Source organism: Solenopsis invicta, chromosome 14 (assembly GCF_016802725.1).
Source record: "Solenopsis invicta isolate M01_SB chromosome 14, UNIL_Sinv_3.0, whole genome shotgun sequence".
NCBI classification, from domain to species: Eukaryota; Metazoa; Arthropoda; class Insecta; order Hymenoptera; family Formicidae; genus Solenopsis; species Solenopsis invicta.
The window spans coordinates 18,577,256-18,603,076 of NC_052677.1; the positions used below are offsets into that span (position 1 = coordinate 18,577,256).

Consider the following 25,821-nt stretch of genomic DNA (forward strand, 5'->3'; position numbering starts at 1 on the left):
AAAAAAAAAATTGAGATGGCGGCTCTATCAGATATTCGTGCTCTCTTTTCTCGGAAAAGGGTTTCCACGGATAAAAAAAAATAGTCGTGTTATCGTGACATTTCGCGTGATAAGACGAATTCCGAACGTAGTTCCTATCCGAGAGCCGAAGAATTACCGAAAGGTAGAATGGCTTCTCGTGTATTCCAGTATTCTTAAATACCGCGGGCCCCGCTATCGCATTCCAGTTGATTTCCATGCAATGAATGGACTCATGAATAAAGCGCTTTAAACCAGATCGCTCGAGATCGTTCGGCGAAAGGCATTCTGCCAATAATTTCAGAGTGAACTCTATCGACATACTGAGTTATTCATAAATCGCTATATATATGCTAAATTACGTTAAATCAAGAACAGTTGGTAGGAGCAACGAGCGATTTGATTGTTAAAATCAGAGGTTCTAAGCTGCTTTTGTCCCAAACTGTATTTCTATTATATTATATCTTTGTCAGAGTCATTTGCAGATTATAATCCGACGTTTTTCTCATTAGAAGATTGAAAAAGCTTGTTTTTATAAATAGTGTAAAAGGTTTATTATTTAGAACACTCCTTAAAGGAGATATCGATCGGATGTCGTGTCGGACATGTAGCGGAAATTCACTCGTTCGTCATAAACACGCTTCACGAGTAAACCGTATATAAATTACCTGAAATTTTGCCACGTCCAGAAATGATGAATAATATGGGGCCATAATGTTACACGTATACAGACACATTGCCGATGCAAGGAAATTCTATTTATGGTACTTTCCTGCATCGCGAAATTGCCTTTCAGACAGAAATTCTATTAGAAATTAAGAGTACAGTTTACTCAGTTATATATTATTGAAAACTCATATAAAAATATTATTAAAAAACTTAAAATAGAAATTGGAAAGCAAACATTACATTTTTTTTAGGGCAATTTACTTAGGAATACTGTTTGATTTATTACAAATTTCACGTAGAAACTGACGATAAGGGTAAATATTGAGATAAATTATCGAGCCCACTGGAAGTACGTAGGCAGATAACTTTGTGTATTTGCATATGAGCAAAAAACTTGAATATAATTTTGCGACACCGTTAGACCTCGAAAAACTACAAACCGAATTAGACATGCCCTGTAATTAACGCGTCTCGATTCTGCCGGCTGTTAGCTTTGGGAAAATAAACATTGCCCGAATTAGCAGAACAAATTTTCCTCGTTTCCCAACGGCATTCCCTTCGCTCTTCCGGGTGACTTTCATCGTGTGCCATCTCTGGCCCCGAGGAACGAGGTGTCCGGAAATTCCATCGAGGAGCTCGAACTTTCTTACGAACGCTACGGAAAATTGAATTTTTAAGCGACAGGTTATTTGCGAGTGGCTGACTGACTCTGACTTCGTTTGTCCGTGTATATTTTCCGATTTGTTGCGACTTGTCCATGTTACCGTTGAAACGAAAGCTAATTATAACTGCAACATTACAACGAGCAAGTTCGATGCGACTCTCAGTATTGTGACTCCGCACTCCGCAATCCGTAATTCGAACCAACAGTTTTGCTTTTATTTATTCGCAAAATCACCATTACAGCGTCAATAGAAGCTGTATAAATTACGACTTTTTTTTTAATAATAAACCGATATTTCGAAAATATCGATAAAATCAGAAATTTATTTGAAAGAGATATTTTCATTGAACCGATAAAAGAGATAATATTTATCGCGCTGAATCGAAAGGGTCGACAATTCACCGCACAATGAGAGACGTGGAAATACAAATTGCTTTTTTATATCAATGTCGAATTTGCATTACTATACGACGATTATTTTCATTTTGCGATTTTGTAATTTACTTTGATCACCGCTACCGAAAGCGGCAGGACGTGCGGGCGAGAGAATCGATTTCGTGGGTGAATTCGCTCGCGGCGTATCTCGACGACTCGCTGCTCGAATTTCTTAATGCATCGATCCACGCGGATACAGTTGTATGTGCATAATATGTAAATGCTATCCGGACATTGATAGTCCGATGTCTCTCTCGACGAGCATTGAGCCAGAGAATTATAGATATCGAGCGGGCTTGTAACACGTTTGTGGAATGCGGTTGATTGTAAGTCGAGAAGCCAATTTGCCAAACTCTCGAGTTCGTCGAGGACGGGCGAAGGAGATGCCGCAAGAACGTGCAGTGCTCCATTGAAGTTGCAGAGAGAGAGAAGAGAGTAGATGTTATTATATACCTCTGTAACAGAGGCTATGATACATTCTAACTTTGCCTGCTGTCTTGCATCACCTTTAAACGTCACAATTAATTGCACAATTAATTGCACTACGCGTTATTAAACTCGACACCAGCTCAACTTTTACGCACCCGATAAATACGTTGTTTCCCGAAAGCATTAAACTAATCATGCGATGCTTCGATAAGATGCACGCGCATTTAATTCTAAAGCGACACTCTGGCTACGACTACCCAGACTTTTTTTCTCGAAAATTGACGTTTTTATAATTTGAAAGTTAGCTAATGTACTTGGCAGATTTGTCAGAAAACAAGCTAGGATATCTTTTATCTTTTGCCTAAAAAAAGCATCAATCAGCGAATAATTTTCAAATAATAACTACCGAAAGCTTGTACTGGATATGTTATAATGTATCGCACGTTTGTTCTTGAAAAACTACTTTTTTTTCTTTAAATTTAAAGTTTGTAGTTTTGAAACAATATTTAAAAAGACTTTTGTCCTATTTGGAAACCAGCAAATACAAATTTTTGAAAAAAAAAAAAATATTTTTTTTTAATTTCTGTTTTTTTTTTATTATAACTTGTATGTACATTTACTCGTATTTTACCGTTGTATTTCTGAATGTCAATTTTTCGATTGAAAAAACAATTTGTTGCGATATATTCATTTTTATGAATATTACTGGGTAATCAAAGTTGGGTTGGGTATTGTGCCATGCCTAGTGTGTCGTTTCCATGTCAAAACGGATAATAATGTCGTTTTAAGGGTTAAGATTGGCCGTCGCAGACGGCGAGAATAGTATTATTTAATAATTAACGCTTCATTGGTTTATTGAATGTTGAGATATATCAAGACTACCGGAATGACGCAAAAGTTCAAAAGACACTCGCGAGATATTTAAGAAATCTCTGGAAGATTGAAATATCCTTTAGAGACAGTTTTTCCAATGTTGCGCTATTCAAGTACTTGACACAGTCACGTACTTCGTTTTTCCAATAACGATGACGCGTTTTTAATTTCCTTTGTCGCCGGATACATAGAATATCCGTGGTAACTCTGGAACCCTTTGTCTATATTCTACTTTATATCATAGCGAATGCCGAAAAATTGAATTGCGGTGTAGCCGGTCGGCACAGCCGCACAGTAAATCGAAACTCTCCGCAGAGATGCCGATACAATCGAACATAGAGACGAACGTAGAGAGAAAGAGAGAGAGAGAGAGAGAGAGCTCTGGGGGAGGGGGGTAGAAAGAGAGAGCGAGAACGTAAACCATTACTATTGAGCTTATCAAAGTGATTCACGTGACTGGCCGACGGCATTATGCAAATGAGCCGTAAAATTATCGTAGCCTTCAGGCATCGCCAGGCAAGGGAATACCTGAACTTTCCATTATACGTGACAGAACACGTTACTGTAACTATAGTTACAACTGATATCCGTTTCAGAAGGCAAAGATTACATAATAATTCTCCATTGGATGCAAACTGAGTTTTGAATAACCTGCATTCGTGAGAAGCGTTTATCTTAGCGCGTTATGAGCTAAATCGTAATGAATATTACGTTTGAATAGTATAAACGCAATTTTTTGCGTAAAACTTTGCAGCAATTTATTCAACTTATATACATATTTTTCGATTTATATAAAAAAAAAGTTAGAAAAGAAAGTAATAACTATTTCATAACTTTGAGTCTAGAATCGATAGAACAACACATTGACGAATGCAATCGTTACGTTTTCAATTAAAAATACTGATTATTAACAAAGTTATTATACAAAATGTAAATGAGGGCTGTATTATCATTTTCTCTTCTACAGTGTAATAAAAGTAAATAAATTCCAACATGATCGCATCGAGAATTTACTAAAAGAGATTGCGGAGATTTTTATTTCGCGGTAGTAATATAGGGGATTAATGATTTGAAGAGAGAGATAGAGGGAGGAGAGAGAGTTGACAGGCGAAAGATGGCAGCTTCGTCCGGTGTGCCTCTTAGCGAGCTATCAATGTCTTCGTTCCACTTGGTTCGAGGAAACAGGAAGCGATTCCTCCAATGGCCGTCGAGAATGTGTCCGGCAAATTTATACGCGCAGACAGCTGCAGCAACGAGCGCGCACTTACATCGCTTCGAGAATAGAAAAGGGATTACGGTGGGCGAAGAGAGCGATGGCTCTAAAATTGGATCAAAGATTTTCGAACGGCGTCGATCGAGATTGCGCGGGCGCGCGAGCGTGGCAAAAGGATTTCCTGTCATAAACAGAGGGGCTGGCACACGTACGCGAGTACTCGCTCCTCTAATACAGCCCCCGGTAGACGAACGACTCGATTACCGCGCGTTATGACGGAACATCGTTTCGCGGCGACGATACTGCCAAGCCGATAAAAAGTTACGATCCATATTGAACACGATTACGCTCAACTATGCACTTAATATCAATACTCTGATATCAATACTCTTCGTGTTTGCCCTCTTGAACAAATTCGAGCGAAGTAATATTACCGTATAATTGATCGTTAAGGCGAGCTCAAAGGCAAGCATAACTCAACCCTCGAGATAAATCCGCTCGTTTACAGCCGACACTCAGTGCAAACTGCAGTTCATTACAGTCCGATGAATCGCCGCATTTGCGTGAATCGCATTACGCCGATCTCGAGAGAACTCACGCGTGGCGTTTGTAGACTAGACGCCCGTCGATATACGTATACTCCTCGCAGCTGGACCGCTAGGCGCCTAACACCCACGGGAATAAATACGTGTGCGCTATCGCAGCGACGACGGAGCTGACTCTGTTTATATTTTCAGATAAAGTTTTCTAGTCGATTTGGTCGGGCTTAATTACTGCCTCTCGCCTGTCTCTCGGCGAACGCAGTTCTCAGCGGCTATTAATTTCTTCGGTAAATGGGCTCCGTTGGAGGAGAAATTAAGAGCGAGTTTGTTTCGATGGTATAAATGGATCATTTTTGGAGAAATTTTTAAATGTGCGTAAATGTTTGTTCTCTGTCGTTGATTACGAAACTAGTTTTCGCGCTTATATATTATCAAGATTAAAATATAATGGACGACCTGTTTACAAAGTTAATTGCACAAGTCGGATACTCTCGTAGATAAATGGCGTAATATTATTAAAGTTGCAGGGCTTAAGTTAATTCAAACTTATGCTCGCTCGAGTATAATTCGCAACTACATAAAACTCTTTTTATTCGAAAGAGCTTCGCGGATCGTTCGCGCTAGGATTGATCGTTCGAGCTGTAAATCTGCCTCCGTCAAACAGCATCAATGTTAATCGACGATTATCTCACGTTAGCGTTTTCGGGTTACGAAAGTAATCTGCGCCGGTCGATCTAGTTTACGATCCTTGACGTGATCGAAGCGGGAATAAGTTAGTCAGTGCACAGTCCGTGTACGTCTCGCGCTACAGTCCGTAGTTGCTCGATCTGATTGAATCGCTCCGCCTTATCAGCGCGCAGATACGACCGTAATTCTGAAACATTCGGCTGATCTTGCGCCCGACCACCTTCCGGATCTTCCAATATCCGACCGAGGAGACGAACGCGTGTGCTGTTATGGAAGTATCAGAAACCATCTCTGGCCGCATAAAATGCACCGCGACGTCGTAAAGTACCGACGGAGTAAAATAATACGAGAAATAAAATGCGTCACATTATAGTTTATTTTTATAAACGACATATAACGATTCTAAATTCCCGATAATTGCAGACATTACAGATACATGGGTCTCTCTTCAATGTATATATTTTCGGCTGACCTTGGTATAAAATAGATTTCGTTTACGTTTGTATAAATAAGGTATTTTCGAAAATAGGAAAGATATATATATTAAATTTATATTTTTCTGATCGTTTCCTTTATCGTGCAAAACTCATTTTAAATTTTGAAGATTTAGGTGATTTCAATATCCCAGTAAAAATCATTTAAGAATGCATAGGACATACTTATCTCAAAATATTACCAAAATTCTAAAAATTTCATAGAATATTCTAGTATTACGTTTGAGTATCTGTGTAAAATTCGAGCACAATTCACTTATTGGTTCAAAAGTTTTTTTTTCGTTTACTCTTAAGTTTTATGTAAAATCACATCTTGCAGTACTTATGTGCAAATTTGATGGGAAAGTATCATTACTAATTAAATCAAAATTTTTACATATACTTTTACATATAATAAAACTCTAATAAACATTCATGCAAAAATTTTTTGATAACTTTCAATTCGTATTGTATAGCCAAAACATCCTTGAGTTTTGCTAAGAAAAATTGTTAATACAGTAGCGTGCTACGATAACGCTTTAGAATTTTGTTGATTTGATTCAAAGAAAATATGGTACTTGTGCGATTTCCTCTACACTCCTCTCGTAATTGAAAATTGTCATAGCTCTCTTCAACTGCAGCAGTGCTGCGCAGATTTTTTTTAGTCTAGTTGTATAAATAATATTCTTAGCAAAACCATCAGACTGGTCAACCGCGTGGTACATCGTATGGCAATAGCACGCGTGGTATGGTCTAGTATCGCGATTGAAAAATTGCCATGAGCCATAAAACATTCTCGCGTATTGCCCGATCCATTTCGCGAGTGGCACTACGTGAAAATAGGTTGTACTGCAAAATGTTTCGAAAAAGACGCGTCGATTACGCGCGAACGGTTTGCGGCAAAATTGTTGCTACTGCAATTCGTTCGTCTTCTCGTTTTCCCATCCGGATGTCTAACGTTCGTTTCTCCAATGAGATTGATCTTTCCATCTCTTTCTCTATTTCTCTCTCTCTCTCGCTCTCTCTCTCGCTTTCTTTCTCTTTTTTTTCTTTCTCTTTCCTTCAGGGAGAGCAATAATTGTGACAATACAAATGTCCAATAATTTCGAGAAAAAGTATAAAAAAATACGCGAAGAAACTCAAAAAAATTTACACGATGCAATGGGTACTGTGTACCTTTTCATGCAATTTGATCATTACGATTGTAGATGTGTGAGCTAGTCAATTTGGTCTAATGTCAGCAATCGCAATATTTATTTCGCAGTCAGCTTTCTCATACCCAAACCTTCATGTAATATTTTGAACACATATTCAGAAGATATGCCTGCGGCATCTGCTACCATATAGCATACTTTATTCAAGGAACGTCCTAGACACATCTTTAGGACATCCGAACGTCCTTAGAACGTTCTCTAGGCGTTTTTAAGATATCCGTTAAAAGTCTGCTGTATGGGCTATCTCCCTGACCTTCAGTCTCCGACCATCCAGTACGATTTGACGCAATTTGTCGACCATTTCTTCAATCGTTGCAGTTTTTTGGTAACCCGGATGCTCATCATCAAACACACTTGTACGACCACGCTTAAACTCGGCAACCCAAACTTTAACCGTTGAATACGAAAGAGCAGTGTTACCGTAAACAGAATCCAACTCGATTTTTATTTCCGTTGGGGTTTTCTCCTTTTAGATTCGAGTATTGAGTCATGGAACGATATTTGATATTTCTCCATCATTGAAAAATATATTGACATTCATACAACTGACTGTGAAAACAAAATTAAGCGACGCATTTGACTAAAAATTTGGGAGTAGCCATTAAAAAGATGCAGCTTTCACACCTTTCAACACAGTTTCCAATCAATATGCCATCTTTATGTTCAGGCTTGAAACATCGAATTGTCAAATAATTTAGAAGAGAGAAATATTAGAAAAAAATCCAGTAAGAAAATCGGGTGATAAATTTACCACGAGCAACTAGTTTGAGCATTCTCCTTTCTCCCTGTCTCTCTCTCTCTCTCTCTCTCTCTCTCTCTCTCTCTCTCTCTCTCTCTCTCTCTCGGATTATCAGCCTCACATCACGAATATCGTTCCAGGAACTATAATACATTCCCGATGCTTCCGGTATCGGTGCAATAACGCGTGCTCTTTGCATGCATCCCGCAAACGCGACTTCTTCCGCCTCTTATCGAACCTGAAGAATGGTAACGATCCTTACGATATCTTCTCGAATCCTTTGACCTGCATTCGACCGACCCTGTGGCCCGCACCACGACACAGGATCCTTACTCACCTCGCAAAGAGCGCGCCATATTTCGGATTTATTTCCGCACCACCTCGTAGCGACTTCCGGACACGAACTTTCCGCCGCCGCGCTTTCACGAACTCGATATAGCAGAAAATTGCTTTCCTCGTGAAACTTTTCTCAGAACGTTATCCTGTGAGTGCAGGGCTGTCCCGCTTTTATACCGATCCCGAGATCGATGTGACGACTATTTCTATAACGAGTATCGTGAATTATCGTAAAATTTTCAATCCGTTTGGGCATTCTGACATATTTTGCTAAGAATACCTGTATTTATTTTCGATACGAATATTTCAAGATTTAAATGTCGAAAATTTCAAACGACGTCCAAATAATTTGATTAATGTGCATAGAAATACGTTGAATAACCCATAGTGGAGATATCCAGAAATAACATTATAAGTATAATAAATATTATAAATGTAATTCTATGTATATAATCATATAATTCATATTCTCTGATGTACCTACATTGCAAATATGTTTAGCGCACAATTATTATATAAAATATTCATCATATTAGTTTAAAAAAGTTATTAAGCGTATTAAAATTTTATTCTTTTAAAATATTATATTGAAAAAAAAAATCTAATTACATTGATGATACACAAATATTTAATTTTAAATAGATTTGTCGGTAATGTAAAAAGGAGGAGAATTCACTTTTCGCTTCACTTTTACATAGAGATTTTTTTTTTTGCAACGCGTTTTCGCGCTCGTGACAGAATACGGACAGAAATTGCTTTCTACGTGAAGGCCTCTCGAGCTTTATCATCTCCGTACTCTTTATTGCCGATTTGCGAACGTACGGCAACGAGAACTCTTATCACGTTTTCTGCGACCGTCGTCGTAAAATTGCAACACGATTTTTAAGTTGGATCTGTCACGCGTGATGGTGGCTGCTAACGTCCGGCAACAAAGCGGTTCGTTAGCGCGTAAAATATAGAACATCGGAGATAATTGCAAAGCTGTCTCTCAAAGACATCCACTCCGCCCTGGGATTTTCTCAATCAAGAAGACGAGAGAAAATGCGGGTGACAGGTTTATCGAATTTTACAAACAAAGAGAAAGGAGCAAGGCTTCGCGTTAAAATCATCTCAGTCGAGAGGCAAGTTAAAAAGAATATGAAAAATTTAATAATACTGTAAATTACTCTTCGCAGATACATTAGGCGAAATTCACTTCTGGGTTTCATGAAATTTCTACTAATGAAGATGTGTAACGATGTTTCTATTTAATATGCGCTAAAGTAAAAGGCACGCTGATGCGAGCGCGTTCGCGCGTGTTTGAAAATAACGTTGGTAATTCACGCGATGTCAATTATCGGGAATTCTCGTTAATATATAAATAGCGTCCTCCGGTTGCTAATTTTTATCGCGTTAGTATTGAAACCCGTGATTAATGGAGCGTGATGCGAAGGCGTTGCACGTTGTAGACTTCATTATAATATAAGTCGATAAGGGGAAAGTAGGTTACTGCCCGGGGCAAATTCGAAATATCATAGAAAAAGCAAACACTATTTTTCACAATATACAATGCGCCCGTTATTTTAAGACTTTTTGTAATCCATTGTGCTCTCGTTAAAAAAAAAGACTAGGATGCATTGCGCGCGTGTCGGCATAATAACAAAACCGAAAGTCCAGTAAATTAGAGCGTGCATTGGGGTATATGATCTGGGATTCAGGTATACGCGAAGACCCGGGTTCCATTTTCGGTATAAAACCCGTCTCTTTGGTGGTTTTCATAATAGCGGCGATGGGTTCACGTAACTTTTTGAATTTTTACGAGCGCTCGCGGTCCACGCGTGTTTTCGCAGGGAAAAGAATAGGCTGCATAATAAAGGATCTATGCGAATCAGAGTATACGTTGAATTATATTTATCACGTGGGAACAGATACGTTCCACCACGGAACACGTAAAGCGTGCATGTCGTGCATAAAAACATCCACGTGTATCGAGAAAAATGTCGGGCAATTCGTGTCAAGCCGACAGATCCTTTTAACAAAACAACTGTCCCCGACAGCGTTACGTGCACTTTCCCTCCTCTCTCTCTCTCTTTCTCACACACAGCCATATCTCTTCTTCTATCTATCGATTAAGGGATAAAAATAGCGGTCGTTAGCATATTTTAGTACACAGAGTAATATGTCTGATTAGAGTATACAGCTTGCAGTTTTACAGTAGACCTTTATAAAAGATGATTTTTTTTTTTTTTTAATTTTTGCACGATGCCTGGAAATTAAAATTAGTAATGTTACAAGAGCACATGCGTTTGTAACTTGGACAACTCTATAATTCTTTTATTCTATGATGTTGATTGATACTGAGATCGTAAGTATCGTTGCTTTCTGTAATGTTCTCGCAAGTTAAATTTGATTATGTCTGCACTGATCATCCTTTGCTCTACGTTTCTCCCGCCGCGGATGATCATGCGGAGGAGATCAGTGCAACCTTATACAGCATCACGTTCGTGGCTGACGGCAAAAGCTTTGTGAGTAAGAATGGCAATATATTTTCCATATTCCGAACAGGTCGAATCACTGAGAGATGCAGAGATCTATCAAGCCTACCCCCGATTAGACATTGTCAACTTTTGCCTTTATTTATTTATCCTAGGAAATATTAATTCTCGCCAAAAAGGATGCATCTTTTGCTCTGGATACATCTTTTATGTTTTCCTTCATCGTGTAATTCAATATAGTGGAAAATAAGAGCAATGTTTCTCACCACCGCAACTTCTCTGATATCTGCTCCGAGTATCTCTATTGTGCTCTAAGATCGTCGGGGCGATTGTTAGAGCGAACCGACCCGGGCACAATTGATTTTTGTATATAACGTGGGCGTGTCGTGCTTTTCGCATTCGTCTTGAAAGAAACGGATTTCACAGGATTGCGTGTAAATGACGAGCCGCATTTTCGGGAGAACCCGAATTCACCAACCTGTAGTATATTCTCATTCACCGGAGTGTGTGGGTAATGAGCTAGATTAAGATTAAATTGCATCGAGTGGATTGCTGTATTAACCATGATGGATTGAGATATTTTTGAGATAAAGCGGAGCATGCTAATATCCATCAGAATTGATTTCGTATGTAGTTAAATCCCTCAATAGATTGCTCGATTCATTCAAGTTAATCCTTTTACATGTTATAGATTATTCTATCTTTTCATGGAATGGCTAAAAATATTCAAAATGTTCAGTTTTATGTTTAGATATAATTCTTTAGAAAATTTTGCGAGAGTTGTAAACTATCAGCGTAATATCCTCTTATAGAAATTTCCTGCAAATATGATATTCCAATGTATCGCGAAATATTCTAATAATAAATTCTTCGACGAACTTGAATCTCTCTGATAATCTCGACCGTAAAGTTGGTCAATAATTCGCGTTTACGAAATTTGATTCTCCTTTTCTTCTACTGTATTTTTACTACATCATCCACCTTGCATTTTTCAAACAACTTGTTGACACTTATGCAAATGTTGCGATCGTGTGCGCGACGATGCATGCAAGTTTTGTGCTTTGTCATTCTGCAGCAAAAGTTGCGGAGTCGGCGAAACGGCCGTTTTACATATACAGACGAGGTACGACAGATTGCTGGACACCGGGATTTCATATCTGTATTCGATACCGGAATTAGTTTTAATATTTACTCCGGACTTGGAGCGTATTGATTGTGCTGAGCTGTCGGTCTAGGCAAGAATTCGTAATACTTATAAATTGCAGAATAACAAGATCAGTTAATAAGGCGACGGATCTCTCATGCACTGAAAAAAATAAGTTGTTAACTTGACTGAAACGTTCAACTCGATTAAATTTGTTTTACACAAATACTTGCACTGAAGAAATTTAATCAAGTTGAAAAATTTAGTCAAATTGACAACCTCTTTCTCCGTATGTATTTCTAGAAATCTTTTCCGAGAGAATAATTCCTCATTGGCCGGAATACTCTTGAAAATTCCTTATCCTCGATACAGTTACGGGTGAATTTTTCAGAGTTCACGCGTGACGTGTTACTTTCGTCGTCGGTGAGAAAAAGTATTATTGCGTCGTTTCGCGTGCTACGTCGCGTTCACGAGTCGACGAATTTTTCAAATTACCGCCGTAATGTATTGCTTTCGGCCGACGACCAGAGACGAGGACCGGTCGGAAACAAACGTATTTTTTTTTCTTTTTATTCGCTACCTCCACCGGAGATTTTCTCTGTCGTCGTGTACGCGTGACGAGCGGCAAACGAAAAAGATTTCGCCCGGTGCATCCGCACACGTTATGTAAAAAGGGAGAAGCGAATAAAAATAAAAAATGCCGGCACAGTGTGTTTTATCATGTACGGTTGGCAGCGTGCCACGACCTCACACTGCGGTGTTTGTTAGTTTCCGTCTCGTTAGGCGGAAAATCTATTTCTTTACGTCGGTATTGTGAAAATGCGAGTTGCATCGGCGTGCATCCGAGCGCGGCTGCGCTCGCCATCCACCACGCGCGTAGCACATACCGACGCGAGAGCGTTTAGGACGATCGGTTTTTTCTTCTCTTCTCTCTCTTCCTCTTTTTCTTTTTTTTTACTTCGATCGAGGACCGCAAGCCATTTGGATTTTAATCGAAAAGCCGGGATTTATGCTATTGTGCTACGATCACGATTGTTCGCGCGCGAATTCTATTATCCGCGCACGCGATAATACACACCAAATATAGAGCTCTATTGTGCTAGCGCTGCAAGCATGATAATAAAAGAAATTATCGTTGTCGCGATCGCGCTGCCACTGCAAAATTAATTGGTACAATCGTCATCTAAGGTGTTCTAAATAAAGTGCTAATATTTGCTCACATACTCGTATATAATGCACATTTCAATATTTTTTATTCGAGTGTAGGAATCCTTTTAAAGTCCAATCGTGAATATTTTTGTGTTCAACCGATTTCTATCCATAAAAGTTTCTCGAAAATGTCATAATTAATTAAGTTATTTTACATTTTATTTTCTTTTAAAAAGAAGTACAAACTTTTGCTCTAGAAATTATTATGTGTCCTAAAAATATGTTTATCAATTTGTAGAGATTTTTAGAATCATTTTAAATTTTAAAGATAAAAATATCGGATGCAAAATATCATAACTGGATCAATAAGATATTCTTTTTTATATTGCACTTATAATTCATATCTATCAGTTTTTTTATATTGAAAATTCAATACGCAGTTCACACAACTTTGATCTATGTATTGCTATAATCATTAAATATTTTGGGGTAATAAAATATAATCTTCTTTTAGTACTTTTAGGATTAATTTATATAAAGTAAAATGTCGGTCATAATGATATTATAATTCATATAACTGATTTATTTAAAATTTATTCCCGAATAATTTTATTATTTATGCAATTTGTCGCGTAAAGTGATTTTCACAAAGATTAATTAAATTATTTGAACATGCATCTGCTCATACTGCATGAATCTGACACAGAAATGTGTGCTCATCTTTATGAAAATTGAGGATTAATTTCTACAATTGCTGTGAACGTTTCATACGCCATGTTTTTAACGCTTATCATCCCTCCACATCGCATTCCCGCGTTATGAGTGTGCCACAATAGTTTTTATCTTACCAGCGAAAATTTATAATGAGATACTGACGGGTTACATTGAGCGCATTCAGATCTTCGACCAAGCGAGCGAGATAATCTCCGCGTCGAAATTCGTAATGATATGCGACCTGGCAGTATTACCGTGGGTGCGTAATTGAATTTTCTGCCACGTACCCCGTTGTTAAATTATCTCTCTTTCACCCTGCAAACGTAACACCGCGCGGCGTAATGACGGGCGAAATGAAAATCACGGTAAAATCGTATCACTTTCACATCAGCGTAGGCATTCGACGATGAAACACGACGCAGCGTGTCCGCAGGTTTCCCAAATTTTGCACAATGATGCTTTTTATGAATACGCTTCAAAGAAAGAGAGAGAGAGCGACACAAACACAATCAGTGGTTTGAAAATACTCGGTCTCTGGTCCCCTATTTTGAAAATTGCGGATATGGTTGAAAAACCATTTATTTACCATGACGTATATTTGTATGAACTCTGTCTGCTGTATATTATATTAATATTTCGGGTTTTACACAGTCAAGTTTTAAATTTGTGTAGGCGCGAGAAGGGGGAGTGATAGAAAACATTCGGATACGCGAAATATAATATTATATATTCGCGATAATAATAAATCTCAGGCGTGCGATAGTTGAAGTGGATTGTACTAACAGCGCTCTCGCGGAGTTAGCTAATAGTTTGGCATTAGTTGTTTACTTCGTTGACTTGCAACGCGCGCCGTTGCGTGCATCGCGCGTCGAACTTGCGCATCCCCGGTGCGGGAGAATGGATTACCATTGTTTACGTGACACAGTATCAGAAATTATATCCAAGCGTCGCAAAGTAACAGGTTCTCACGGTGCATAACTGCATGACGAGCATAGCCTGCAGCTCGATACCTCCCGGTGTGTCCGTTTATTGTATCGCTTCGCGTCGCCGTCGTGTTCAAAGCCGTATGCAGTTCATAGTGGAGTGCATAGTATGTACCGCGCTATAATTCTGAACAGAGATAGTTTCATCTAGAGCATACGGACCGCGCTCAAAGGGACTAGAAATACAGCGAGAAGCTAAGAGAGAGAAAGAGAGAGAGAAAGAGCGGAAAAGAGAGGAGAGAAAGCGGAATTGTCGAGCGAGCCTCGCCGAATTATTATCGGTTATCAATTCGCAACGTCGCGTATGGCGGAAAAGGGATTTCCGCCGGTAGAACGCCGGCACGATAGAATCGATGCGGTCGCGACCGGCTCGCGGACTCGGCCGGCGAAATCTTTTTATCCAGTTATTTTCGGCGATTCGATTCATCCGTCATACGCCGCGCTTGATCGCAAACGCGGGTGCGCGTTCTACTCCGCACCCGCTCGTCGCGCAATCAGCAGTCGCCGGGCTTTAACGACGTTATCGAGGAACCGTGATTGAAGTAATATTTGCTCGCCGGTTATTAGCAATTAGTCGGCATCGTGATTTCCCGACCGAATCGACTCCTCGAGCAGATATTCACTCGGGGAAGGGAAAAAATGCACGCACGTCGAAAAACTTCCGCGTCACTCTATTATCTTTAGTTTTCGCGTTACATCGGCGTCGTCAATTTTTCTCCAAGAGCTGCCAAAGTCTCCTTTCAATAAGATTCGTTTCTAAGTATTGCGATCGAAACTCTTTCATTATTTCTATTTCCAAGTACTGCCATATCTAATGAACGATGTTACTTTTTATGCCATTTTTGATCAAGTATGACGAGGATTAAAGTTTCTACTTTGTGTAAACTTTGAGATTTCGTTTTATCGAAATTCTTTAATCATTTTTATTTCTTAGTACTGCCATATTTGAAAAATTATTTTTTATGACATTTTTTTTGAAGTATAACAAGCTTTGTCATACTTAATAATTTATATAAATCTCAAGATTTCATTTCATGGAAATTTTTTAAATTATTTCTTTTTTTCAGTACTGTCATATTTTATGTTTTATATTATTTTTTTATGACATTATTTCTAAAGTATGACAAGAATAAGTTTATCATACTTAATAATTTATATAAATATTTCGCTTTATCGGAATTCTATAATCATTTTTATTTCACAGTACTGCTATATTTGGTGAATTGTATTATTTCTTTATGACATTTTTTTCTGAAGTATAACTTTCGAGGATAACGTTCTAATTTATACAAATCTTGAAATTGTTTTTTTTTCTTCGAAATTTTATAATTTCTTCTACTTTTCAGTAATGTTATATTTGATGAATATTTTTTTTATTTATTTTTACTAAAGTATGATGTAACAATCATCTCATTATACTTTCTAATTTATATAAATATTTTTCTTAATTTAATCTAATTTGAAACAAACAAAAACTTCTAGCCCCTGATATACTATCGAAAGTAATGGCACCGTTACTTAGGGCAAAGTGTCGTTGAGTATCGCGACTATACATCCGTATTCAAATGGAGGAAAGCGGTAGTTGCTTCTAATCTACAAGAGGGGGTAGACGGCAGCGGCTGCATCCCTTTTAAAAGTTTCATCCGGTCATTTATACTGCCGCTCGACTCGCGACGTATCTTGTATGTATTTCCCTTCGCCTGCCTCCCCCCCTCCTCTCCCTCGGTATCGGTTCAGACATACGATCCTCGGAATCTGTCTGACATAAATATTCCAAGCTGTGAGAGCCTCGGGTTCTCTCGTTGCCGATGAATCAGGGGGGCGGCGAGCTCTGACAGCGCTTCAAAATAAATGTTCCTCAACCGCGCTTCGTACCAGCAGCACCTCGTCTCTCTGATTGTCGGCTGCTGAATTATGGATCCGCGTCTGTCAAGAACTTATAGGAATAAATACCACGAATATCGTGCCCTCCACCACTCAAAGTGCCGCTCTCGCCGATCTCGATGCGGTGTAATTTGGCTTCGTGCAAGATTAAAGTCGAAAGAGAGCGATGCGTCGGCCGGTCACTTCCTGTTAAAACGTTTCTCGAGGAAAATTTCCGGGGACATTTATCTCCTATCAATCCCGGTAAACCGGATATATCGTTTTTCAAATGTGCGTTGAGTGCACAGCGGGTTGCGGGAAACCTCGCATGTTCGCGTGGAGTCGCGTCAAACGCGCGAGTCCGCGTTTTCACGCTGGCATTAAAGTGCCGCGTGTTGGAAGTTAACGAAAAGCACTATACCTGTATATACGTCTATACTTTTCTACGAGCCGCATAAGAGTGCACGTTCCGTAACGGCGGCGCGGCGGCGGTGGCCTGGACCACTTGGATCGAACTTGCGTAATTAATTCCGTCTAGCACGCGAGCTGAATCCTTTTAACTTCCACCTTGTTTACATCGGACCTACATGTACATACTTGCCGCGGAAAGTTGGCTTCTTCATAGTCTCTCTGCCGCTCGTAAATGATTAAACCACCGGTTAGCACCAGTTTAATAACCGTCCTTGTCGAGCGTTCGCGTCGATCGAGGGAGGACAGGGAAAATGGGGTGGCGTCGGATTTCCGCGAAACCGTTCCTCGATTATTCATACCCCGTCGGCGTCGACTAAGTGCGTACATGTCTGGAATAATGTCGTTCTACTTGTGGATTCCTTGACCCTATATTCCTATATTCGATTGTCTTTGATAGATCGACTTCTGTGTAAATATTATTACGTGACTGGTTACCTGTGGCAGTCTTTAGCTCGCGAAGCTCCTTGCAAGATAGAATAGTGTAAAGACCTACGACTCTTCGGTATACTCGGGCATAAAGGTCTAGAATGCTTAATGACGCAATGAAACAATAGAATACTGCGGCTAAAAATAAAAATAATTTGATCATCTAAAGGTTGAAACCAATCTAATGATTTAATTCACTTGTTTAACCCGTAAGTGAGCACGTGACTTTATTGACACAACTGTATTTGTTTTGCTTTGTAAATAACTGTAAACCGAAACATGTTTTGAGAGTTAAGAAAATTGTTATATTCACTATAATTGTAATTGCATTTACTACACACACTGAGGGAAAAAGTACTAAATTTTAATAAATATTTATTCAAATAGCACTAATGAAATATTTACTAAATGTAAATATATATTTATTTAGTACAAAAACCAGTAATTTAGATATCATTTTTCCTTATAGATCAAATATTTACGTAACATAAGTAAATCTTTTATTAGTACTATTCAAATAAATATATTTATTAAAATTTAAGAATTTTTTTCTCAAAAATGTTTATTTTATTTGTATCATATCTTATTATTTTGTTGCAATAATATGTGAAATTATAATATATAGAAAAATATTTTCATAGTTGGTAAAAGTATGAAAACATTTTATTAACATTGTAATAACTACTATAAAAATTAAAGTATTTAACTTTAATTAATTTACAATGCAATTATAGTCAGAAATATCAAAGTTTTTCCTTTCAGTTTATTTATCATATTTATAATAAACCGGTTTAATTCCGTTGTCGGTCGCGCATCTTTCTTCAAAGTCTTATTATGCAAAGTTCTGGTTAAAGAAGTCATAGCTTCTGTATAACTTAATCTGCTAATCCCTTTATGTCTATGATTAATTCTCAAGTCGCGCGGCATTATTGGCAGCCGTTCGTGCCCATTGCTCTAGTATTCGTGTTGTGCCACCCTCTCGAAGCGTCGCCGTCGCGTGCTGTCGCCCGCACGCACCTGTCGCCCTATTTTATTCATGCGATAGTGCGATGCGAATCTATGCTGGGTAGAGGCAAGAAGACGTAGCAAGATATGCGTACGGCATTCTGGATATCAGGACAGAGGGTGGTGCTTGACACACGTGACACAGTCGACATTTCTATCGGAACATCAAAGTCCGATCGAGTGAAAAGTACTTCGTTGACCTTATCTATTCACAGCCGCGCCGACATTTAGGTTTAATTAATTATGAAGATAGCCTGTTTTTTTCTTAGATTACAGTTTGGTTCACAATTATTGAGGGACGAAAGCTTTATGGAGAATCACGAAGAAATTAAAATAGGCATTTCTTTAAATAGATGGATGTATTTTTTAAAAGGAAAAAAATTTAATTAAAGTAAATATAAAATAGATACGCGGATAGAAATAGTGTTATCGAAAATAGAAAATTATATAGTACGATTTTGGATCTTTTTGTATGACGGACGTTAAAGTAAATTAAGAATTATAAAAAAATTCTCGTGTTATGAAAAATTTAACGAAATCTCGGCGCGCGCATCTCTCATTTCAAATGCTTCGGCGCGGTACGCAGCAGCTGCCAAAGGAAGCCTCGTTTGTTCGGAAGCGTTTCGTTTCTCGTTGCAATCGTATTACGCATTTCACGTTCGAGCCACAAATCGTTGCTATGTAAGGCCGGCATGGCGAACTCGCGAAACACCTGCGTAGATACGCGTTTAGCGTGCGTCGCGTGCCAACCTCTTGGCAGAACTCTGGCTTCTTTGTTACCCCCTCTCTGGTTCTCTAGGAATCCCTGTGATTCCTCTCCGCCCGTACGCTTTCCTATTACGTGCATACATCCACGCCTGAGATGTCAGCTTTACCCGCCTTTGCTGCAGCTCCACTGTTGCGTCATACAATGCAGCGAGTTTTTCTTCGAGCATGCGGAAGTTGAGTTTTCGCAGATTTCCACACGCACTGATTTCCCTTGCTTGCGCGTTCGCCGCAGCGCAACGTGAGAAAGACTAGTAGCTCACAGATTTGTTTGAGTTTCAGGTAGGGTAGTCTTCTGACTGTAAAAGGATATTTGTGCCTTCGCGTTGTAGTCACTATTAGAAGAGAGAGAGAACCGGAAAATAATGTTTTTCTAAATAATATAAACGGTATGTAGTTTCATATAACAGTTACATATAACATATGTTATATGTAACTGTTATATGAAATATAGTTATAGTTTCATATAACATATAATCGTTATTATTTTCTACAATGGTCATCTGCTACTTATTGATTTTTTAATTTCTTCTTTAACCAGTCAGAAATTAAGCGGCTTTGATTCAAAAAATATGGACACGACGATTCAGACATTGCTTGCTTTTACAAAGCTTTTTTCCGAGTAAAAATGTAATAATCGGAAAAGACAATGCAACGAGATGAATATTAGAGTAAATCAGGGAGTACTTTCTATCTTAATTTTTCATTGTATCTGTTTTGCTACATGCGATCAAGCATTGTCATGTTACAGAATCAAAGCCAGTTAGCTTCTTCGAGAAAGGAATTAAAAAACTAATAAATAAGTAAACGATCATCATATAAAAATTGATGACTATATTATTCAATAAATAATGAGTTACATTAATAAAATACATTCTGTTTACATTATTTACAAAAATGACATTACTTTTCTGATCTTCCTAATACCTTTCGAACATCTTATGACGGGCGGGAGTTACTATATTTCGAATGAATCAGACGCACAATTGCACATTAAACAAAAAATATTTTGGAGAGATGAAAATATAATCACAATTGTAAAAATTCTCCGTTTTATAAAATTTTGATTTTTCTACATATATAAACTCTCATAAAACTAAATACCATTAAAGTCGTAATAAAACCTCGAAATTTCGATATCTAGTTTTCAATGGAAGCTCTTATTTGTGACAAAACCATAATTTTATAAACTGGAGTATAGAATTAAAATTTTATTATTCTTGTATAATACATTTGAAAATGTCAGCGTCATGCAAAAATAAGAGAATTTAAATTCTATATTCCAACTGACATTATTTTGGCTTTATGCCAAAGATTAAACTAGATAAACCAATTTATAAACAATGATTTTTAAAATTGAAGCATGCTCAATGAGTCGATTAGAAGTAACCAATGAGAAAGCGCCATCAAGTTGATTGCAGAACTTATATAAAATATTTAATTTTGAACGTGTCGCTAGTTCGCGTGACTCTCATGTCGTCGTGCACTTTACTGCAGTTCTCAGGAAACTTCGTGTATTTTGTCGATCTGCGAGAAATCGACATGTGTCGCGAGGTCATTGAATACCCCATCGATTATTTAAAGACGTTCGAGAGGATGAATTAAATGTGCCTGTGTATGCGCAGGCTCTTCTATTGTGTGCGAAAGTGACAAGCTGTTTTGTGTTGCTGCAACTTCAATAAATACCAATCACTCTTTCGATAAATAGCACGTCACAAATGGTTCTCGATCTGCATACTTTTTCGGAGGCGCTGCAGCGTAAAAATACAAAAATCGTAATTTCAGAAACATTTTATTAAACAAAAATTACCTATTAAACAATATTATCAAAGCTTGCAGTATCGAATTGCGTTAAAGATTGAGGACAGCAAATAGAAAAATTAGAATTCGATCAATCATCACACGTTATCGCTCGTTTAACACTCTAATTTAAATTCTTATTGTTAAATTAAATTCTTATTTAAATTCTTTTGTAGAAAGAACTGATCAATCGGTTTGGAATTTTAGTATTAGTTTTGTTTTAAACTAATATGCTGTATAATTTTTACACAGATTAAAGTATTTTGATTTTTCGATACCTTCTTAAAACATTGCAAAGAATTTATTGTAAAAAATATTAGCCCATCCAGAGTTTGAATCTGGATCTCTTCTTACTTTCCTTCACATAATTTTTCCTTAAAAGGATTTTACGGCTTAACTGAATAAAATTCTTCTTAAACTAAAACGACAGCTACAATTCTATCAGTATCGCAAAAATATTTTTGTCTAAGGACAATGCTGACTTTAGTGCAATGTATCTTTTGGTCTTTCTTGAAGCACATCAGGGAGGGTGCATGGCAGACACGGAAACTTTCTCCTGAGCTTAAGATGGAGGGGTGGGGGGAGAGGGAGGAAAAATAAGACGAACTAGGAACTCTCCCGGAGTGGGTTTCCGGAAACGAATATACGCGTCCTGATTCATGCGCCAGCGATTTGAAACTAGTTCATGACGAGAGAGGAGAAACTCCGTTCTTTCTCTTAGAAGGGCAAATATAATATAACGTCGAAGCGAGCGCTCGATTCTTGCTTTCGCGGATTTTATCGTAGATTTCATAATCTCGTTTGCTTTGCGTTATTGAAGTCGGTCATGCATGTCACGTACACTCGCATCATTGATCTCCCAATCCAATTGTCCACTTTGTGATACATTATTCCCGCGTAAATGTCCAACGAACTTGGATAATTTCGCGACAACGTATGTAAACCCGTTATTTTTACTATTGTTTCGTAACACGAAATATTTTGTTAATATGTTAAATTGGCGCATTTACGAATTAATAAAATCGCGTCCAATACGCGTAGAACATCGCGCAGTAAAACGCGGAAGTATAGTAACGTGGAAGTATAGTAACGTGGCGATAGCGGGAAATTAATAATCCGATGACAGCGCGATGACAGCGAATTGACAACGTCGTGACAGAGGGAACTTTGCAAGTGTCACGTTGCTGCCGTCAGTATCTCGACGGCATCGGAAATCCTCGATTATTCTCGGGAGGTTAATAGTTTCTCGATAAACCTACGAATCGCCAACGTTTTCCGGAATAACACGAAAGACGTGACGTGCTGAGAGCAGCACGGAAGAGAACGTCGATGCGCGCGAACGAGCTGCGCCCGCGGGGAAAATCGCGGATACACGGCGTGGATTCTCGTTTTGGTCCTCGCAGCAATCAGCGACGAATATTTTTTGGGGCGCATATTCGCACCGAAATTTCGCGTCCTCTTGCGATATATTGTGAAAACTCGTTACTTTGACGTCGTGCAATAAAAAAGAGGTGTGCACGCTCTTCTGCCTTTGCGACGTGTCGTATGAAGAGGCGCACTAAAGTTAATTATTATTTCATAAAACTGAGATTTCAAAAGTTTAGATTTATTTAATATTTGTTAGTTTGATGTTTTAGTTAATAAAAAGAGTGATACGTTCTTTGCTATTTTAATAAAAGCGTTGAGAAATATGTCTTGATTAAATTAACAAAATGTATTTAATAAACTTTTTCTTTTTTTTTAAATAAATTTAACTATAAAGATATTTGATTAATATTTTCTAGTTGTTTATTAAATTTATAATTGTACGCTAGTACGTGGCTTCGCTGATGTGATAATGGAGTCCCATTTGTCGTAATGAAAAAAATTCTAATTATAAAATAGAATAAAAGATACAATCTTTTTTCACTGATATTCCTATAATATGATTCTTTTCTCTTAAATATTAAAGGTTAATGTTTAATTAAAAGTATCACGTTACAAATCATCTCTATATTTTATCTATTTTATTGACTAGCTAAAAGTATCATGCTTTTAAAAACTTTTGTCTATGATATTAAAAATTATCCGCATTTTTTATTCAAGAGAAACTAGAACTCGGATTGTGAACACTCGAGGCAACTCGATAAACATCCCAAATAAAAATCTCAATAAATAATACATTTTGTCCTATTTTTTTATATTAGTGCTAAGTTCATGTAGATTTAACTTTCTATTGTCAACTTTATTGTTTCTTAGGATGGTGGCACACGTAAAAACTTAAGCAGTAAAACTTAGGCAGTAAGAACAAATAAGTCAATCACGGTCAAGAACTTGAAGCACAACGTAGGCGGTAGCAAATCCAAATTGTTACAAAATATCTTTTGATCCTAACAAAACTGGTTCGAAGTAAATGAGGGATTTTGATGGTATAGCTTTTAGTTCTGTATAAAAATTAATTCAAGAACCTGATAATTCCTAGAAATTATATGCGCCAAAATACATTAATATAATGGCACCTGAAATACTATCAGAAACACCAAAATTCCTCAATGCATCTATGTACATATTAGCTAATCACTATCATATATTGATTGCACATTAGCTAATTGCTATCATATACTGATTCCAAATAAATTTAGTATCATTAACAAGAAATTCTGATAAAATAAGAAAAAATTAATCACATCGCCTAGAAAAATTTAGGCAATTTCTACAAGAAGTCTGATTTGTTCATTTTCCAACAGACGTACTAGTTGAGTGTGTCATAATTCTTAATAATGCTATCAGATTCTTTTTCCAGTAAAGTTAAATGCAGTTCACAATCTTTACATACGATTTCTAATTGTAATAGTTAGATGTAATAGTGGTATGACATATCCTGATTACAAAAAGTTAAAATAGAGAACCTATCCGTGAAAACTGCTGAGAGCACAAGTCCCGTTTGTATTTGGAGCATCACCTTGCGCCCTCGTAAGCGGATAGAGGCACGAGTATCGCTTACGTGAAAACGGGAGTTCGTTTGATTGCTTCGGTCGGACGAAACGTCTCCTAAGGGATATCGGATCGTCGTAGATGCTAGGAGATTTAATCCAAATACTTCGAATACGTCGAAGTTCACATATAAAGCGCGCACAAACTTTGATACCAGCTGCGAACAAAACCTTATAACTGAAGCAATTGTTACTTATTAAACAGCGTTACATTTTTTCAACGTTACTTACAACAATGAAGTCAAAGTATCGGTGTACAAGATCTCTCGTAATTATTGTACAATACTTTACAATAAATTAAACATAATTATATAATGATTAGAATTGAAACTATTTTTACATAAAAATATGTTGGTTACAATAATTTTCGAATAAATATCGAAGTTGGTCGAATAGAATTAAACAAAAATATGCGCCTTTAAACACAGGAAGTGTGCTAACACGTATATTAATTTATTATTTATTAATATCTGCGTATTATTAAAGTAGATATAATAAAATTAACATCATATTTTTTTAGTAATAATTTTACCTTCTGATTTTTTACATGTACTACGTAAAATATAGTAATTAGCTGTTATTGAAAAGTTGATTAGCAAATTTTACTTTATTTTATTTGTTATATGTTATTAGTAATTTAAATGTATTTTAATAAAAATTTTTATATATAAGTAATAATTCTATTTAAATAAAAATATTAAATTTACAAATGTTGAATTTAAGTTCCAATAAAAAATTCATCTGCATTCTACTGTGTGAATGATTAAAAAATTGAAGTTAATTTATTACAATTGTTCCAAATATTTATATTTTCAGAGTATAATGTAATTTTATGAAATTAAAAAATCTGTGTTTATTTTTGTGATGATTTAATTTTATTCTCGCGATTTATTAAAATTACACACTCACAAAAGAAAAAAAATATTAAATCTATTGACAATATTAAAATTACAAACACACAAGAAAACTTTTCAATTTATTAAAAATTATATTAAAATTATTTAATTTTTCTCTCAAGATATAATAGTTTGATACAAAGTAATAATAATAAATTAATTTACGTAGTTTTTTTATTAAAGTAAATTTTATTCATTAAATAGATGTTAGATTTAATATATAATAATACGACAATTCATTGAAATTAATTGAAAAAGTTAAAGAATGGAAATTTCGATATTTTCTAGTGTATTAAATACGTCGTGACAACAAAGACTACTGTCTTAACATTGGTACTTGTTATTATTATGATACGCCGTATACGACGTGCTATTTACACAATGGCTTATAAATTGCAAAATCACGCATTATTGTTCATGTGCCGACGCTCGAGCAAGCAGATAGTGATGCATATTGTTCGCTCTTTCCATAAAACGCGATAGTTTTCTTTAAACAATTAATAGTCATCTTTCCGGACAATTAAGTAATCGAACGATTAAAAACTTGAATCGAGGTGGCAACTGCTTGTCAAAGTAAACATTTCACACCATTTCATTTGACATAAAAATTGAAGCAATAGGAGATTTAAATTGTTGCTCTCTTGTGATTTTTCTCAACGATAAATATGGTTTTGAAGATACTCGGGCTTGAATACGTGTCGCATCGAGCTTTTAATTTAACATCGTCAATTTAAATGTAATTTATGACTTTTTTTGATCGAGAGCACAAAGTAATATACGTATACATGTAAGTGCAGTTACGGGCTTGAGCGTGCAAACTATACGATTGTTCAACTTTGCCAATTCAAAAGGTATTATAACTTACAT

At 37.0% G+C, this 25,821-nt stretch overlaps 1 protein-coding gene across 6 annotated transcripts in view; it reads left to right on the forward strand.

The window, feature by feature from the left end:
* The window catches only part of LOC105207766 (T-lymphocyte activation antigen CD86), a 309,464-nt gene that overhangs the window by 201,984 nt on the left and 81,659 nt on the right, over positions 1-25,821 (forward strand). The gene's annotated exons all lie outside the window — the stretch shown is intronic.